Here is a 5,952-nt window from a genome sequence, read left to right on the forward strand (position 1 = left end):
CTACTCCTTAAGCTATTGATTTCCCTAAACGGCGAACTAGACATAGTATCTACTCTAGGTCTTTTATTCCTCAAAGGATTTAGCATGGTATCTACTAAGTTGTTCGTTAAGGAAGTATAGATCTATGGAAATCGCCAATCACACAAGGCCTAGAACATGGTATTTACTCCCGGTTCCCCATGTTGATTAGCCCAAGAACCCGTGATGGGATTCTTTTGTCACTTTATTAAGCCTAAGACTCGGTCATCATAATTGACTTAAATAACATAAATCCAAACACACGTATATGGTAATCAGACACACACATATGAAGAATTCAAGTAAACATGAATTAATCAAATTAAATACCCAAAATATAATTGTGGCAAATGCGCCAATATTGTAATCCTAAACAAACATGATTAGGGCTTCAAACTAGCCCTAATTAAAGTACTAACTACATAACAAAAATAAAAGGGGAGGAGAAGAAAAACTCAAACTCTTCTTGATCTAACCTTCAGTTCTTTTTCAGAGCTTGTGTCTGCTTCTCCACCATTGAATCTGTAGAATAGAGGGTCTATTTATAGAGCATAGAAAAGACCTAGAAACCCTAGTAATCCTAGGAAATTCGGAGGTTTATCTCTTAGTTCAATTAGGATAAATTCAAGTACAAATCAGAATAGGATTCGTTTAGATTTGCGTTCTTATATTACAGGACAATTTTGGCATAACATACATCTGAAATAGGAAAATCCTATTTCGTAATGATTTGTAGCATTTTGAGTTAGCTTTCGAGAGCCACTTGTTTCACCTCAATCCAATACTTGAGCAGAAAGTTATGGTCAAAATACTGAAACATGTGCAGAATCCAAATTTGAATCAAATCTGATTTTTACTCCAATTAGAGAAATTCCGAATTAATTATTTTATTGATTTAATTAAACTTAACCACATCATATAGGTCCTCAATTATGATTGGTTATGCTTAACCACATCTTCTAGATCTTCTCCAATTGTGCTTTAAGCCCAAAGCTTCCAACTTTTTCCCAAATTGCCTTTTAAGCTTGTAACTTTTCTAGAAACCTATAAAAAGACAAAAAAACACAAAAAGAAAACAAAACATCACAAAATAACAAAAGTATGAGATTAACAAATATAAATTAATTGGCTAAAATATGTGAATCACTCAAAGATTTCAACAAATTATCTCATTCAAGCTCATGATTCTTAACATCCTCAACAATTTTCAGGTTAGTATTTCTAAGCACAATTTTTTTCTTTCCATCAAATTGTCGAAGGAGTTTTGAAGATCACTAACCCTATTTGATTCATTATTAGAAGCAGATTGAACACATGCATAGCAGCTGTGGTTTGTTCTCACACAACGTTGTCCCACTCACAAGGAAGCCATATCATCGTATGACGAGTGCATGTTGCGCTACTCAGGCCGCAACATATTTAGCACCATGGAAGATGCTCCTGAATTTTCTATGGGGAACCTCTATAACGTTTCAAACGAAGCAAGGGCTCAATTCAATAACCAACTCTTGAGCTTGTTGCAAAGCCTAAGATATGGAGCTGCAGCAGTTGGTTCTTTCGTAAGTTTGCAGTAGGACATGCTGCAGCACTAAATTTCAATACCTTCTATGCAATTGTGCAGCTGATTTGTCTGAGCAAGGCTGTAATTATTGCTTGAGTAGGGCTTTTGGAAATTTCCGGAAGTATTATGCTAGAATAGGATTATGCTGGAATATGATCATCTCCGGTCCAAATGGATTGGAGAATATCTAGTTCATGGCTATAATTTTTTCTTAGAAATCCTAAAGCCACAAATAGGACATCTGTCCACTAACTAAAAATAATAATAAAATATTATTTTAAATTTAAATAAAAATAAAAAACAAAATAATAAAATATTAAAGGGTAGCCAAACCACCCCAGTTTGGGGCTAGGGTAGCTTCGGCCACCCCATAGCCCTTGGAGGGCCACCTCCGAGGGCCAAATCTAAATAATAATAATAATAATAATTTGCTTAGCCCTTGGGTGTGGCCGGACCAGTCTAGGGTGGCTGAAACCACCCCCATGGCCCTTGGGAGTGGTCTGGCCACCCCCAAGGGCCAAACGATTTTTTTTATTTTTTTTAGACTTGGCCCTTGGGAGTGGCCTCCCAAGGGCCATGGGTTGGCTTCGGCCACCCCAGACCACCACCCAATGGAGTGGCCAACCACCTCTTAAAATTTTAATATTTTATTATTTGATTTTTATTTAAATCTAAAATAATATTTTATTATTATTTTTAGTTAGTGGATAGGTATCCTATTTGTACCTCCATGAACTAAATATTCTCCAGTCCATTTTGAATTGGAAAGGATCCTATTCCTATTATGCTAGGGAGAAAGGTGGTAGAGTTAATAGGCCTAGCTGTGATTTTAGGCATGGGAGAGTTAATAGGCCTAGCTGTAATTTTAGGCATGGGATCTACGCCTTCTACGACCCCACAGCTGAAGCACCACCACCATCGCCGCCAACTTCAAGTACCGCCTCCAGCTAGCTAGCAAGCTAGCTGTTTCTTGAATTTGTTTGTTATTTTCCTGATCATACTTTTTAAAAAATAAATAAATAAATTTTTACGTTATTATTTCTTGTTGTTTGTCCGACTTGGATATTAGAGTTCCTTAACTTTTAAGTGCATAATTTGTTGAGTTTCAAAACAAATGTTAATTATATATGGTAGCTAGCTCTTTCTATGTATTCCACCGCTTAAATTTAAATTCAACCCCCATAATTAATATAGTTTAATGTGAACAAATATATATTTCTTTTGATAAGTCTTCAAAAAAAAAAAATTTGATAAGATCTCCGACACAAATATATATTTCTAATCTTCGCAGGTAAAGGGAGTCACAAATCTCTAACTACAATCATTATAGTTGGGCTTGCTGTTGTGGTAATAGCCATCTTCATCTGTTTTATAGTGAAGAAGCGAAGGGAGAAACCAAGTATAGAAATTGGTTCGCATTTATTTGTGATGAAAAGAGTTAGAAGTTGAATTATCAGTGTTCAAATTATCAATGTTCAAATAATCACAAAAAATAAAAACAATCACACGATTTTGGTGATGAACAGGAAACTTTTTAGAAAATTTCTTCGCTCACAATCTTCTTCAATGAAATTCTCCTTTACCGGATTTTTCCGATAGATTTCTCTCAGTACAGCCTCTCACGAAACCTAGCCTCTAATTTCGTACATCTCTCTTAAATGAGATGTATAATCACACACCAAAACCCTAAACACCGACACACGTAAAATCACATTTTGGGGCGTAACACGGTTTCTCGGATAGGTTAGTGGGCTGTTTGGACAGGGCCTTGCAGAGGACAGAAACTGAGTTTCTAGAACTACTGTCCAGTCCGGATAGGCCATGCAGTGGGTGAAACCTGCATTTTGAAAATGTTGTCCGACCTTGATCAACAACTCCGATCAATGAGCGTTTGTAGTCCAACTGAGCTGAAACTTTGTGAGGATGTTCATGAAACGAGAATTTTCATTGTGAACGATGGAGATTGGATTATGAGCATTTTATATCAATGTTTGAGCCTGTGGACAGGAGCCTCTCCATTTTAGAACCGAATTAAGCCAACTAAAATACTAATAAACTCCCCCTTTGGCAATTCGATGACAAAGCCAATATGCTGAGACATCTCATCATCTCTCCATCTTTACTCCTTTTTTGTCACAGAATGACAAAAAGTTCATGTTTCCTTAAACACTTCACAAGATACATAAAGGCATATGTGAAACAGGAATAACATAAGAAAAACTCATGATCACATTTAAACGAAAAATGCATGAAGTTAAATGCAGATCATGGAGGCACATCAACACAAACTCCCCCTCAATGTATAACTCATTTATCACCAAAAAAAAAAAAAAAGGTTTCCTTCCTTAAAAGTCAAATGAACACACATGATACACACATCAATGACTCATGTATTTCACAATGAATATTCCAAACATGCTCCAAATATGCAAAATATACATGAGACTAGAATTTGTAAGAAACTCATATTGCTTAACCCAAGCAAAGAAAAATGTTCCATTCAACCCATGCTTGTGTGGTGTGTGAGTAAGCCATTCAAAGAGAAAAATTATAACTTACAAAATGAGGAGAAAGATTCACCACCATGAGGTTTTGACAAGTATATCAAATCAAAAGTCAAACCTTATCATACTAGGGCTTACCTACTCTCATCCTATACATTTCTCTTTGTAAAACAAATTGCACAAATTTGACACAGCAAAATAAATTATTTTTGGATTGTGATCTTTTAATTTTATTTGTTTCACTATTTTGTTTCTTTTTCTCTATGAGAAAGTGCCCTTAAACCGTTGGTGCTGATCACAAAAGAGAAAGCAAAAATTTATAAGCCCTAAGTTTAACTAGCGATATGGTCAATTTGAAAAAATATGACTAGTCAAAAACCTCATATGGTTACCTAATAAACCTCACAAATAAAGTTAAGCAAAACCTCAATTTAAGTTTAAATGTGCACAAGAAATAGAACATAGGCAAAACGTACCACATAAGTTCAGGCTTTAGGTAACCACAAGAACAAGTCAAATGAACAAATTTTATCTCATGTATATTAAAAACATTCCAAGATGCAAGGAATTAAATCCACGAAAGCAACATGAAAAATTAATGGATTATCTAGGTGCATAAGACAAAAAAGAGAAAAGAAAAAGAACCAACAACTTTTTGAAATTTTTCAAAAAAAAAAATGCAAACAAACTCGATGCAAAAAAGAAAAATAAATAACAAAACAAAGCATAAGACAACAACATGCTCTAGGATATTCAACCGAATGCATGACAACCAATCCTAAGCATGTTAGTAACTCACCTAACATAAGGATGATACCATTCACCACCATTATGACCAAACTCACCTAACTTGAGAAATCTTAGGTCTAGACTTATGGTTTTGCTCAAACTTATCTAACTTAGATAGTACTTCTCTCATCATTATGACCAAACCCTCACTTTCTTTCCTAGAATATGAATTTTCATTTATATGCATATGAGGTTTCAAATTAAAACATTGAGGTTGAATGTGATCCATTTTTCCGCAGTGATGACATGTAGGGACAAACCTTTAATAAGGTAATTTCTTAGGAGGATACAAGACTCTAGGCTTAAGGTAAGATGTATGAAGCTCAATGAAAATTTTCTTACATTTCTTACCTTAAAGAGTCAAAGCAACTGCTTGCTTTCCTTCACTTGAAGATTCTTCTACTTTCATTGGCTTAACAAAAACAGTCTTTGAAGTAGAAGCATGATTAGAAGACAAAGAGATAGTTTTATCAAATCCTAAACCAGATCTGTCACTAGAACGCTTCTAAACATGCAACATTTTATTTAGCTTTTCACTAGAGAAGTGAGTTCTAGATTCAATCAGATCATTTTGAAGAGATTTATTCTTAACAATTAACACATGGTTTTTAGATTTGAAAGTATTGCACACAGCATGCGAATCACTCAAAGATTTCAACAAATTATCCATTTCAAGCTCAAGATTCTTAACATCCATAACAATTTTCAAGTTAGTAATTGAAAAACACTTAACAGGGAACATATCACAGTTTATGCAGAATTAACGTATATTTTAAAATAAGCAAACAATCACACACAAGGATTTTAGTGACAAAGAGAAAGCCTTTTAGAAAACGATTTAAAAGTAAAACCACTCTGAAGCAACAAAACTAAGGAAATCACTATGAAAACATGTTCAGAGATTATAGAAACTATGAACACTTACAAACCAATGCAAGACATTGACTTTTTAAAATCAACAAGCCTCCAACTCGTCTCCTCACTCACAATTTTCTTCAACATGATTATCCTTTACCGGACTATTTCGGTAGACTTCAATTAAGCACAATGAAACTAACACAAAATCCTCTACGAGGAATA

The 5,952-nt window shown here is 34.6% G+C and overlaps 1 long non-coding RNA gene across 3 annotated transcripts in view; it reads right to left on the minus strand.

Moving 5' to 3' along the window:
• Positions 1 to 321: 321 nt before the first annotated feature.
• The window catches only part of LOC132176168 (uncharacterized), an 11,625-nt gene continuing 5,994 nt past the window's right edge, over positions 322 to 5,952 (minus strand). For 2 of the 3 annotated variants that reach the window (XR_009439496.1, XR_009439494.1), the window contains one exon: positions 322 to 1,062. This is a non-coding gene — a long non-coding RNA (uncharacterized LOC132176168). Of the gene's footprint in view, positions 1,063 to 5,223; positions 5,300 to 5,952 lie in introns of all 3 variants that reach the window. The other variant, XR_009439497.1, reaches the window with a different exon arrangement.

The sequence above is a fragment of the Corylus avellana genome, chromosome ca1 (genome assembly GCF_901000735.1).
Source record: "Corylus avellana chromosome ca1, CavTom2PMs-1.0".
Classification (NCBI taxonomy): domain Eukaryota; kingdom Viridiplantae; phylum Streptophyta; class Magnoliopsida; order Fagales; family Betulaceae; genus Corylus; species Corylus avellana.